The 14,249-nt window shown below is 48.1% G+C and overlaps 1 pseudogene; it reads right to left on the reverse strand.

Annotated features, from left to right (window-relative positions):
• Window positions 1–1,591: 1,591 nt before the first annotated feature.
• LOC115521641 lies at window positions 1,592–2,870 on the reverse strand (annotated as a pseudogene).
• Window positions 2,871–14,249: the final 11,379 nt, after the last annotated feature.

Genomic DNA, 14,249 nt, shown 5'->3' on the forward strand with positions numbered 1-14,249 from the left:
TCAGAATTCCAGCTGGCTGCTTTGCAGAAATTGACAAACTGATCCTAAAATTTGTAGGGAACTCAAGAGGCCAAGAACACCAAAAATATCTTGAAAAAGAAGAAATTTGGAGGACTTTATAATTTCAGAATTTACTAAAAAAGAAAGAAAAAAACGTGATTAAGACAATGTGGTAGTGGCACAAAGATAGACACATTGATCAATGGAATAGATTTCAGAGTCCAGGAATAAACCTCACATTTGTAGTCAAACTGATTTTTAACAAGGGTGCCAAGACAATCCATGGGGGAAAGAATAGTGTGGCGCTGTGTGTGTGTGTGTGTGTGTGTGTGTGTGTGTATGTGTGTGTGTGTGTGTGTGTGTGTGTGTTCGTGTTCGTTGGTTTGTTTTGAAGATCTTAATTGGCTTTATTAAGTGATTCATGAATCAGGCAGCATCCCGTCTAGCAAGTAGAGGGGTTCTCCCAGAATAGGGTTTTTAACAAACGGCACTGGGACAACTGGATATCCACCTGCAAAAAAATTGAAGTTGTGTATGTGTCTCACACTAGATAGATTAGCCCCATGTGAATCTTAGACCTAAATATAAGGGCTAAAACCATAAAATTCTTAGAAGAAAATAAGGATAAATCTTGTCACCTCGGATGTGGTAATGGCATCTTAGATATGGTACCAAAAGCGTAAGAAACTAAGACAAAAAACAGATAAATTGGACTTCATCAAAATTGAATCTTTTGCGCTAAAGACACCAACAAGAAAGTTAAAAGACAGCCTACTGAATGGGAGAAATTATACATCTGATAAGGAACTGATATCTAGATTGTGTACAGAACTCATAACTCAATAACAAAAAGGCAAATAATTGTGGTATAACACGAAAGATATTTGGTCCTTGTTTTTAGTTCCTGGCACAGAGCTCCTAAAACCCTTGGGATTTCCTGAGTGATAAGTGTGACAGGAGCCTCTTTTGTTCTAATGGGGTGACTCTTCATCCACCTCTAGGTATCTTTTTTTTCCCCTAGTCCACGAGCGATTCTGTTGGTTTAAGATGAGCTGCATATGAGGTAATAAAGCCATCTGGAGGGGTAGGGGGTGGGGAGACACAGGGTTTGTGGCCCATGTCCTCTGTCCAGAAGGTGTGTCTGCAGTTTTGGCATCTCTGGTCAGGCAGGGCTGGCTTCTCCACAGATCCCAGAGCAGATAGGCAGATAAGGTTGGGGAGGGAGAGTGGGGGGGGGGGGGAGAGAGACAGGGAGAGAGAGGGAGAGAGAAATGGAATATGGTTTGGGGTTGGGGGACAGGAAGAAGGGAAAGGGATCTGAACAATGGGATTCTGGGTATTTGTGAGAGAAAGAGAAAAAGACTTGAAAAAAGGAGACAACAGACCCCACTCTCCCCTTAGGGGAGCCCATTCTCCCTGCCACGTAGCACAGCACCCCCAGCACTGAGAGAGTCTGATTGGGGAAGGGATGACCCCATTCTCCCTTCTCTGTCTTGTGCTTCTCCTGTGTCTGGGGTTTGTCCTCTGGACGCCTGTGTCCTCTTCAAAAGTCATTTTGTGAGCCCCCACCCCTGTGGCCCTGAGGGCAAGATCAGTTGGAGGTGTCAGAGTGAATGCTCCCCGGTCCCTCTGTTGGGGACATCACTGAGGATGGGCTTACAGCCTCCTGCCAGCCACCGTTTGCCCTTACTTGCTGAGGACTGTACATCTGGCCTCCCCCAAGGTTATCCCTGTAGCCCCCTGACCCCACTGAGTGCTGGAGAGATTCCACTGGGAAGCAGAGTAGAAATCTCCGTTGAGCCCAGGCATCCCCGGAAAACATGTCTCTGGATCTTGAGAGATTGAAAGAGCCACCAGAGCCTGCGGAGGAGGGGGGTATCTGGGAGCTGGTGTGGCTGTGGACCCCCTGGGTGACTGACGTGGGGGTCTTGACAGCATAGGTGTTGGCCTCCTCTTGGAACTTTCCAGTATTTTTCTCATACCCAATCCGTTTGCTGCCAAACCAGTTGGAGACCCGAGACACCTCCACACTTCTTGGCAAGCTCCTCCTCAGCCTCGTCACTAGGCTCTGGGTTACTCAGATGCCAGTAGAAATACTCACTGAGACCTCGGTAGCCTGTGTGCTCAAGTTGCAGCCTTTTCTTCTGCCATCCATCCAAGAAGTAGGAACGCGGGGCCATGACAGCCTCACGGGTGCTCTGAGTCGCATCTGGATGGCGTGGAACTTTCCATGGATGACACGTGCTCCATCTCCTTGGGTGCCACAGGCCGAGTGCGGCTCTGTTCCCTCAGCAGGTTCGTGACGTGGGGTTGTGAACTCGATTCATGCCCGCCGCTCACGTTTCTCCAGCTCCCAATGGCAGATGTGGCAGATCTGAGCAGGTTTGCTGCCATAGCCCAAGTGTTGGATGGAGTTGTAGGGGGACACTGCTGCTGCTGAGCCCCCTCCTTTCTCAGGCCCAGCCACACCCATGCCAGAAGCATGTTGTCTGGGCGCATCCACTGTGGGCCCACCGGCTCCTCTGGGAGCTTCGAATGCCGAGGCCGGTTTTCTCCTTGGTTCCACACAGGACACTAAAGAGCAGGCTTCACGTGGTGGCAGGTGAGGGCGTGTTTCTTGGCCTGGGCCTCGTCCAGGCTCTGGTCGGTTATGGTCATTATCTGCTGCAGAAAGTCCCTGATGTCTTGCTTCCCTCGACCTCCCGGGACCCCCTCCCTCCCCGCACCAGGGTCTCTGCCACTAGGAGGCTCATCAGGGTCCCCAGGCTCCCCACCCACCAATCCCAGGCGCCCCCAGCCCCCACCTGGAGGGGGAGGCCCCAGCAGCTGCTCTTCCATAGTTGTGGGGGGGGGCCCTGAGGTCTCCTCCCTGCTCCTCCCCTCCCCCTGCCTGATTACTGCCCCCCCCCGTCTGATTACTGCCCCCCCAAACTCGGTGGGCTCGCTGCTCCCTCTGCCCCAACCCTCTCCTATCTCTCCCCTCCTGGCTCTCCCGGAGGCTCACCCCAGCCCTGAAGGGAGACCTGGGTACCGGCTGGGCTCCCCACAGGAGACCCTGGCCCCTGGTGGCAGCAGAGAAAATGGAGTCATAGAAAGGAGGCCCAAAGGGGGGGGGTGTGTGAGAGAGGGAGGAGGGAGAAGGGGGGAAGCAAGGGAGGAAACTGGAAGAGGGGCCCACCTCTTGGTATCTTTAGGACAGGGACTGGTTCCCAGAAAGTCCAAGCCTTGTTTAGAAGCTTGGAACTTTCAACCCTACCCCCCAACCTCGAGGGAGGGGAGAGGGGCTAGAGATTGTGATAATCACCAATGGCACCGTCATGCCTACATAATGAAACCTCCACGAGAACCCCTAAATGACAGGGTTTGGAGAGCTTCTGAGTAGGCCAACGCATCCATATGTCAGGAGGGTGGCACAGCCCAACTCCATGAGGACCGAGGCGTCTATGCTCAGGACTCATTGGAGTTTTTCTGACCTTTATGAGTTGTCCTAGCAAATTATTGAACCTGGGATGGGTGGGAACCCCTGACTTTTAGCCAAGTTGGACAGACGTGTAGGTAACCTGGGGACCTAATACTTGCAGGTGGCTTCTGAAGTGGAGGCACTCTTGTGGGACTGAGCTCTTAAACCTGTGGAGTCTGGTGCTAACTCCAGGCAGTGTTAGAATAGGATTAATTGTTGGACACCCAGTTGGCGCTGGAGAGTTGAAGAAGTGAAGCTGGGAAAGATACCATGTATCTGGTGTCAGGAGGGGGGAAAATAGCCTCTCACCGATGAAAAAATGGGCAAAGGATCCAAATAGATATTTTTCAAAGAGATATACAAAGGCCAATACATGTGAAAAGATGCTCAACATCGTTTACCAGGGAAATGCACATCAAAACCACAGTGAGATACCACTCCACACCCACTAAAATTGTTATAATCAAAAAGACCGAAAAAACAGTGTTGGTAAGAATGTGGAGAAATTGGAGCCCTCATACATTGCTAGTAGTAATGTAAAATGGTGCAGCCACTTTGGAAAATGGTCTGGTCGTTCCTCAAGAAGTTCAACATAGAGTTACCATTTGACCCAGCAATTTCACTCCTAGGTATATACCGAGAGAATGGGAATCATGTCCACACAGAAGCCCAACACAAATATAAGCCATTCTTTCTGTGGGGGAGGGTGGTGGTCAGACATAGGTCAGGTGGAGTCCTAACTGGGTATTCTTCAAGCCTCTTTTTGATCACTCTTGGAGGGCAATCTTTTCTCCCCTTCTTGCACATTTTTGGAGAGTTGGAAGAAGCCTTATTGTAAGCCCCAAGGAGTATCATCAAACACGAATCTATAATTAATCTACCTCTACAGCAGGGCCTCTGGGTATGGGGCCTGCAGAGTGACTATGATCCTATGAAATCAATAAGTATGGCTACAGGCATGTGCACTTCTCACTGGTCAAGCATCCCAGAGAGACAGGAGGGTGGTGATCAGTCATTCTCTGCCCTGAAGAATGAGTCCATGGCCTCCACATTGCAAAGTAAGTTTTTTAGCAAGTGCTCTAACGCAGGAATGGCAGATCATAGGTGGCTGTCCGACCGTTTGGGCTTTCCTCTACGAGGGAGCTGGGAGAGGATTAAGTTCCATGCATGAGATACTTATTCAGAAACATTAGTCAGTCCTGACATTCCATGATCTCATAAAAATGCTAACACCCTTTTTCTCATCCATATATAACCTTTGGAAAAATTAACCCGGCCTAGCCATAATTTATATGGGCAAATAATACTCCACTTATACTTCAACATTGTCATCGAGAAACTTCCTTATCTTTGTCACTGAATGACACTCTAAAGTTTATCTGCCACTGAAGGTTTCTTTTTATGGCTCTTAGAAGATACATGGCCCTCCAACACGAACAGAAGAGTCAGAGCGCTACACAACAAAACAGCCAATTTCACCAAGAGTATGCTTGCTCCCTTTGCAGCCTGATGCCCAGTAAATATTTTTGGAAATGCGTCTTCCTCAGTGGGAAATGCCTGAAGTCACGTCTGGGAGTCAACAACTGGGACCACTTTCAAAGCTCAGGGATTGTAAGGCCTGGTAGTGGCCACTGCCCTGTCCCTACCTGCCTCCCACCCCTGCCATTTATGCCCAACTCTCCCAGCCCAGACCTCCTCCTCCCCAGGAGGAGACCTGGTGGGAGTTGTGTCTCTTTAGTTTTCCAGATGTGCTTCAGAATCATTTGGGCACTTTTCCTAAAAATTTCCATTGATATTTTGATTGACATTATACAGTCAACTTGAAAAGATTCAAATCATTGAGTTTTACCATGAACATGGCATGCATTTTTACTTTCTTGTTTTGTAACTCTCAGTTTTTATATAGTTTCTGCACATTTATTGTTAAACTAATTTTAGGGTATATTATTACAGTTGCTATAGTGTATGTACTTTTACTGTTCCCCCACCCTTTTGCCTTCTGATTATTAGTATAGAGGAAAGGAATTGATTTGTGAATTATTTGGTATCCATTCACTTTAAGTAAACTATTATTAGTCCTAAGAATTTTTCATCTGGTAATTTTAGGAATAAAATCACATTATCAACAAATGATCATTCTGTCTCCTGCCTTTCCCTTCCTCTAGCTGAACCTCTTTTTCAGCTGTTTCTTATTGTGTTCAGCAGAGCAGATCCTTTCTTAAATAAACCTTTCGTTAGGGAAGACATTTAGGACTCTACAGAATATTTAAAGAACAAAACCATGGAAGTGACATATCTCAATTTCTGGGATGCTGCCAATGCAGTACTTAGAGGAGATTTATTGCTCCCAGGGCTTATATTATGGAGAGAAAAAAAGAGAAACAATAAATCAAGTCCATACCTGATGAACTTTGTTCCCTTTAAGTTACAAACCAAGAGAAAGGAGAAAAAGGAAGTAATAAATTTAAACAAAATGGAGGAAGAAGAGAGAGAATTGATAAACTTAATCAATAGCACGTGGAAGGAAATGACCCTTCTGCAGAGTGGGGCAAAGTGGGACAGGATGGAGGAAGGGGCCTGGCTTCTCCAGGCAGTCCGCTCTTCCTTCCCATCAGATGCCTGGGGCAAGTGGGCTTGGGGAAGGGGGTTCAGTTAGCCCTGTGGCCACCCACTGGCCGTGGATCCTGACGGGAGTTCTCGCCCTAATCAGTATCAGAAGTACTTGGGGTGGAATAGAGAATGCTCAAAATCAGGAAAGCGCCCAGCAGACCCTGCGGCCAGGGAGAGGGAGGCACACAACTTGAGGCAAGTGCACCCTGTCGTGGGCCTTACACCCCTTCTTCATAAATCCATGTGGTCCTACACTGCTTAAGGGTCCTCCTTCTCCTCTGTCTTATCTTGTTTTTAATTTTAAGAAGAAATTGAATTTCATCTTGAGTGAGAAAAGGACAAGTTCTTGGTTTTGCCTGCCCTCAGGACAGAGCATTTGGGGATCAGATACCACCGGCTGGGTGAAGTCACCCCAGTCACAGGTGACAAATGCGGGCACAGAGCGGGGAGACTGGCTATGCTGGGCTCACAAGTTCTTTTCGGGCTGGTTCTTTAGAGGATTTAATACTATGGTTATTTGAAGGGAAAGTTCCTTTATAGACAGTCTTAAAAAAATTAATAAGCCATTAGCCAAATTCTAAGAAGGAGTGAATGCAAATTAATATACTCTGGAAAAAAGCATGAACTAATATAAAACATGTTTTACAAGCAAAATGAGGGGATCAGATTCTCAGCAGTCTGCTTGGATGTTTTTGTAACAAAATAGAAATTAATATCTTCCCAGGGGCTCATCATCTATTCCCTTCAACTCAATGTAATAAGCAGCAATTTTTTTTTTTTAATAGAGAAGAAAAAGCTCCCAGCTGCTTTTTTGAACAAGCCGAAACAGAAGGACATCTTAGAGTCGATCTGGATCTGTTGAGAGTCACTGGGTGGCCCCTTTGTTTTGCAATGGAAGGAGAGTGGGCTCTCATTCTCCAGGTGGGGGTCAGTGAAGAACAGGCTTAGCAGGTGCTGGCCTCCCTGGCGTGCAGAGTTCTGGCACACGCAAACCAAGAGCCTCCGGGGAGGAAAGAACTGAGACCCGAGCCCCTTCTCCCTGAGATTCGAAGCTAGGCAGGCCCGTGGGGTCATCTAGCGGACTCTGGCCAAGGTTGCTATGCTGACAGGGCCGTGCTGCTCCGTGCACAGTGTGGGCTGAGGCTGGCAGTCCCCCACTCAGCCACCCTGCTGGCATGGCGGTTTGGGCAGAGTCCCAAGCTCATGAAGATGCCCCAAACAAACTGAGGCCTTGGAGCTCAGACGAGGGTCAGGATAAGCAGGGGCATCACTGCAGCGGTCCATAGCATCCTGCAGATTTGGGGACCCTTTGTTAGCAGTGACCGTGGGTGGTAGCATCAGAGGCAAAGACGGCAGTGATTCTCTGCCTGGTGTCAGATATGTGTTGGGGAGGCCTCAAGATGGACATACTGAACTTCCTGCTGATAAAAGCTGTAGACATGTAACTAGAAATTCAGTAGAGACATGACTCCCTTTTTATCCTAAGCTGTTGAAGCAGGTCTTGCTGTTCCTCTCCATGCGTTTAGCACCATATATTGATTTTTAGTATTTGACAAAATCAAGTTCGTTTGTGCAGCTTTAAGAAAGGAAGCAGATACCACAAACACATCTAAGTTTCCAAGTTTCAGAACAGGACAACATTTTCCCTAATGGTCACATAGATCTTCCAGTTGGCTTTACTTAAGGGAATGCTAGCTGCTGTAACAAAGAAACATGATATATGGGGCTCAAACATGATGGAAAGTCCAAAGTGGGTGTTGTGCTTGGCAGGCTGGCTCTCCTCTAGGCACTGACTCTTGGGCCCAGGACCCTGCCATCTTATGGCCTTGCTGTCTTCAACATGTCACTTCCAGGGTCGCCATGCTTGTCCTCATGAAGCTGACTTGGGGGGGGGGGGTGAAGAGCACAGAGGATCACACGTGGGAGATTTCCATGGGCCAGCCTGGAAGTGGCACAGGTCACTTCTGCCCACATTCCTTTGATCTGAACTGTCACATGGCCACACCTAACTGCAAAGGAGGCTGGGAAGTGAAGTCCAGATGAGGTGGAAATCATCTAGTGAACAGATAACAGTTTGTGTCCCAGACAGGACACAGATTATTACAAGAGACCCAGAGTGCCCCTCACAAAAGTTAGATTGGAGATGCCAAGTTCAATGTGAAAATGTCCAAGTCCTTGGAACACGTGGGGGTTTGTTTGCTTTTGTTTTTGTTTTCGATGACCGAATACGTGAACAGTACGTTTCTCTTGTAGGGAAATGAGTTTATGTTGTGATCCTTGGACCAAACTCACTAGCAGTATGAAAGCTTGCTCCCTTATGCCCTGCCTTGACAGCCTTTCATCTTAGTTGTCCTGAGAGCTGAGGTCAAAGAGCATGAGCTTCAACACTCAGCTCTGAACAGTGGCTCAGAGCTTTGGGCCCTCGAGATGTACGGGGCATCGACGGCCATGCTGAGAGATGCCGGTGGTAGGCACAAGTGGGGAGGCCGTCACACACCCTGCAGGAGCTGAATGGGGTTGTCCAGGAGCTCATGTGTGACTTCCCTTGTGGCCTCCCAGAAAACGGCCGAAGGGAACTGTGCAAAGGGAGAGGGTCCTTGGGAGTAAATGGGGGTTGTCCCCATGGTAGCACAGGTTACTTCCATGCCTGTGATGAGGGCTGGTGGGACTGGGAAGCTTGGGCCACACAAAATCCAGAGCTCATTTGTCTTTCAGGAGATACTGTGGTCCCTTCAAGGCATTTATCACCTGATGAAGCTGCCTCCGGGCCATTTCATTTTCTCCTGAAAAATGCCTGTGTCCCCTCAGCCCTTGGATCAACAAGGCTGTGGCTGTCAGCCCAACAGGAAGTCCTGTCTCTGTTTCCATCTTTGCTGCGTGTTCCACCCAGTGGCACTTGGGGGTGGGTGCCGATTAGCTTCTGTGTGATGCTGTGGGCTGCACCCCTCCCCGCGCCCGGCACCGTGTTGGGCACTCCGTGCACCCCACACTCCAGTCCTTGTGACCTGCTGCAGGAAGTGTCCTGTAGCAGACTCTTCTGGTTGTAGAAACAAGAGGCTCACCCCAGGGCCTCAAGCAGTGGGTGTTCATTGAGGGATCCACAAACCCCCAGGCACTCTGTCTTCTGGGGTATTTTCCTAATGGATATTTTGTGCTATTTTACTGAATGTGCTGGATGGTAAAAGGTGTTTACCTCACAGGAATGCAAACTGTTTGACGCAATATTTTTATTGTCTTAAAAGTCTTCTAGGTGTCCATCATCAGGAACTTCCCCTGTATACCTCTCTTGACAGCCTGCAGCCTCCTGGACATTTGGGGAGGCGCTCCCAACACGCCCTGATTCCATTTTGGGGGTCTTTTCTGTGCCTCCTCCAAACTCCTCCTCCCCATCATGCCGAGAAGTTTAATTTCCTCTCTCACTGGGGTCCGGGCCTCCCCAGGCAGCCCCTACCCCAATAATACTCTGCTAAACAGAGTATCTGCTGAGCACACATGTTGGAAGGGGACTGAAGAACTATCAGAGGCGTCTCTTTCTTCCCTGATTTTCTTTATCCCTTCCCCACAAGCCCCCATGAGGGGAGGAGAGCTGTGTAAAGGTTTCTTTCCCCACCGACATGAGCGGGCTGCCTCCTCCATCCCCTCCCCTCCCGGGCAAACATGGCTGCAGCCTCCTGTTTTCATTTATAATCAGACGGAGAGGTGCCCCCCAACATTCTAACACAGAGACCGTTGTGTCCCCGCACCCTGGAGATGAGCCATGGATTTAAGGTAGCTCTAGGACCAGGTATTCTGTCATCTGATAAAAAGATGGTCTAAGGGGCACCCGGGTGGCTCAGTCGGTTAAGCGTCCAACTTAAGCTCAGGTCATGATCTCCTGGTTGGTGAGTTCAAGCCCCGTGTGAGGCTCTATGCTGACAGCTCAGAGCCTGGAGCCTGCTCCGGATTCTGTGTCTCCCTCTCTCTCTCTACCCCTCCCCTGCTTGAGCTCTGTTGCTCCCTCCCCAAAATAAATTAAACATTAAAAAAAAAAAAAAGATCTAAGGGGCACCTGGGTGGCTCAGTTAGTTAAGCATCCAACTTCAGCTCAGCTCATGGTCTCACGGTCTGTGAGTACGAGCCCCGCATCAGGCTCGTAGCTTAGAGACAGCTTAGAGCCTGGAGCCTGCTTCCGATTCTGTGTCTCCCTCTCTCTCTGCCCTTCCCCCACTCACGCTCTGTCTCTCTCCCTCTTTCAAAAATGGAAATTAAAAGATGATCTGGGGCTTCCCTGCCAGGTTTCACCACTGCCCACTGAGACCCAGCTGCTGTGATTAAAGCTGCTTCTTTATCCCAGTTTAGGTTTCTTTTTTTTTCCTTTTTATTTTTATTTTAATGTTCATTCATTTTTGAGAGACAGAGTATGAGCAGGGAAGGCAGAGAGAGGGAGATACAGAATCCGAAACGGGCTCCAGGCCCTGAGCTGTCAGCACAGAGCCCCCACATGGGCTTGAACTCACCAACCTAGAGATCATGACTTGAGCCCAAGTTGGACGCTCAACCTACTGAGTCACCCAGGTGCCTCTCCCAATTTAGGTTTCTGAAAGGGAATATGATTGGCCTAATTTGTTTCCACTTGCCTTTCATGCCAGACATTCATAGGTCAGATGCCTACCCTGGCCCATCAGCTGTGGTCAGGGTAGTACAGAGTACCACTGCCTTAGGAGGGACAGAAGGGACCGAGGGAGCGGGTATTTCCTGCTGCTGCTGGGATAGACCATGTGGTATAGTCCCCTGTTTTGCCCAGAGTCATACAGCTAAATGTCAGAGGCAAGGTACAGAGCTGTTCATGCCAAAGCCACTTAACCATCACCCCTTTGTTCTACATTCACCTGTCAAAGGTAGAGGTGGGAGACACAGGATGATGGGAAGGAGTTCCTTGGCCAGGACTAAAATATAGGGAGTATGGTGGAAATAAAGTGATCACTCCTGTAGTAGATACATTTACAATCCTCCTATCAAGAACAGTTATCAAGCCCTTACACGCAACAAAAAACCTCACACTGCAGGATAATGCAAGAAAAGAAGCCAATAAATCATTACCCCAATTTTTGAAAAATGGCGTGAATTGCATATTAAAAAGTCAAGGGAATGGAGTGAGGTCATCTTCAAATGGCAGAAGGCCCCTCAAATTAGAGCCAGCTGTGCTCAGGCTCCACACCTGGCTGCACACACGGGCCAGTCCGCGTGACAGACGAGTTCGGAATGGAATAGAAACCATCCCGGGAACCCGCAGGAAATGCAAGTCCCTCGCCAGGTAGGAGCAGAAGTAGGAACGCGAGGATATTAGCAGCCATTTCGACTCTCCACACAGTTCAACACTTCAGAGAAATCCTCCAGGGTTTTTAAAGCTTTCCATCCTTGTGTTTTATTTTATGAATTTTAAGAACTGCCTTCTCCCACCCAGTCTCTTTCTCCTCCTTGGGCCTCATGATTACTTCCTGTTGCAGGCACCTGCAAAATAGCCCCAGTTTCCCCTGATTAAGACCTCTCTTTGTCCTAAGTCCCTCTGGCAAGCTTGTACCCAGGGCATCCTCTTTGAAGGATTGTTCATGGAAGGATTAAATGATTCCAACCAAGACTACCCGGGTTTAGATCCTGATTCTAATTTTTACCAGCCTAGTGAGCTAGCATCTATGCCTTGGTTTTCTCGTCTATAAAATGGGGATAAGTATAGTAATCACCTAATAAGGATTGTTGTGGGGATTATATGAGATGATTTATGTTAATTATTGGAAGAGTGCCCAGCACATAGTAACTGCCCTGTAAATATTAGCTATTTTTACTGTAAAGTAGAAGATAGGAGAGGCGTTAAATGACATTTTTTGGGATAACAAACCTTAGCAATTTTGGCCATTCCAGAGAAAGTCATAGAAAGGAATGCCATGGGATTGCCTGGTCTGGGGCTTAGGATATCCACACTGGCATCCCCTTGTGGGTCTTAGTCCTCTCCAAACATCATGGCTGAAAGCAATTCTATGAATTGTTGTCTTTCTACCACTGCAATGGTACATTTTTCAGTGCTTTTCCATACATTTGTCATGGGCACTTGTTTATGGCCATCCAATATCCATTTCCCTTGATCTCTTTGGGGGAGAACACCCCTGTCCCACTGGGTGCAGTCTTTGGGAAGCAGTAAATCAGAAAGTTCTCAACCTGATTGCTGGGGAAACCAAAGAGGTCTTCATATCCCATCACAGAACTCAGACTGCCCATGACTCCTTGGGTCATAGGACCTATGCTCCATCCATCAGACTCTCTTGGGACTCTGAGATACAAGGACAAGTAGAGGGACACAGGACAGAAAAGAAAAGAATCAATGTTGGCTCATTGCAGGTGCAGTGCCACCCTGTCCCCTGCTGTTTTCGAGCTTGTTTCTTTTGCTTTTCCATCAGCCTTCTGAGTTATCTGATAGCCTTCCTACATACTTCCTTCTGTCCAGACTCACAGACTCCCTTGTTTGCAACCAGAGACCTCCAACATTCATTTGCTGAATTTCACCCACTGAGAGCTGTTCAGTTTCACAACTCTGACAGATTAGAGGTATGAAGGCCACTATTGGTTTCAAAATAGCTCCTGACCTATGAATTGGAATCTAGATGGAAGGTTGGTGGAATGATGAAAAGGTCACAGAACTTATGTTTGTATTCTGATTCTTCTTCATCTCAGAATGCATAGAAGTGATCTCTCGGGCCTGCTTGCTCTCTACAAACCTTCCACATATCACATAATCCTGGTTAGGAATCATTGGACCTGTCAGGCAGAGTGTGGAAAACTGGCCCATGGAACAGGAATCAAATGTGTAACCTTGCTTACCAACACCAGAATCTCCTTAACACCCAGCTTTCTTCTTTTTGCTGACACTTTGCAAACTCACTCCCCTCTTTCCACTCCAGGCCTGCGCTCTTACATGCTCATCTCATGGTCTCCAGCCTCTGGTCTCCACCCCTAGCAAATCCATCATGCTTATGGCAGTTGGAACCATCTGAGCATCGAAGACTCATGATGGCTGGAGCTGGAGGAGATCTTGAAAAGCAGGCAGAAAAAACTTTTATGTGGAAGAGGGGGACACTGAGGGTCTTTAATACTAAATGCTTTGCAGAGTTGGGGTTACAGCCCAGGACCCCAGACCTTATTCAGCACTCCTGTTATGTCACGTGGACACTCATGAACCAGGAGCTAAAGTTGTTGAAGAAGTTACTTGGTGTTGGTGGTAATCAAATCATTGTTTCCAATCTCACATCCATGCTCTTGCTTTGAGATGCTGAGTTGCTTTCCACTGGAGTAAGCAAAGTGAATTTCTCTGCTCTGTGAATGTTGGGCTGGGCAAAGGGACCTGCTCAGATAATTCAATTGGAATCTGAGCAGAAATGACAGACATTCCAGTTCCAAAGAGCATGTGTGATGCTACCCACCTCTCTTGCACTTCCTGCTGTTCACCATGGGAAGAACATACTTCAGGTGGCCATAGGCCCCAGAATGAGAAACACGGAGGGACACTAAATGGAACCCAGAGCCTGAAGTAGAGCTGTTCCAGCCAACCTGCAGATCTATGAATGTGAAATAGTTGATTGCTGCTGTAAGCCACTTGGGTTTCTGAGTTCATTTGTTACCCAGCACAACTCATCAGGAACCTGCCTGATACATTGTTCTCAAGCTCAAGGATAAGCAGAGTGTGAAGAGCAGAGTTCATGGCTCCAGACATCCTGCAAGCTGTTGCCCAAATAGACTTCTTAAGTTACTCCTGTTCCCCAGTGCCTGATAATTAAGTCCATTCGCCTTGGCTCAGCATTGAAGGTTCTTCCCACCTGAACTGCAACCAGTACTTCAACCCCATCTTCCTCTTCTTCCCTCTACTAACCTTCCATTCCACATGCACCCCATGTACATTCGTATGCCTAACTCCTCTGTTCCACCTAATTAGGTCCTACATTTCACGAAGACAGCCAACCCAGGACCATTGATCCCTCCTCTCTCCCAACACAGATCATTAGAGACAGAGCTCAGCGATGCTCCCCCACTCTCCCTGGCTCTCCCTCACCCCGGTGCCCCACCCTGGTACCCTATCCTGTGTCTTCTCTCCCTCTGCGTTAGAAGTAGTGTCGGCACAGCCCTACCTGCTCCTAACCTAGACTCTTTGACA

This window comes from Lynx canadensis, chromosome C1 (assembly GCF_007474595.2).
Source record: "Lynx canadensis isolate LIC74 chromosome C1, mLynCan4.pri.v2, whole genome shotgun sequence".
Lineage (NCBI taxonomy): Eukaryota > Metazoa > Chordata > Mammalia > Carnivora > Felidae > Lynx > Lynx canadensis.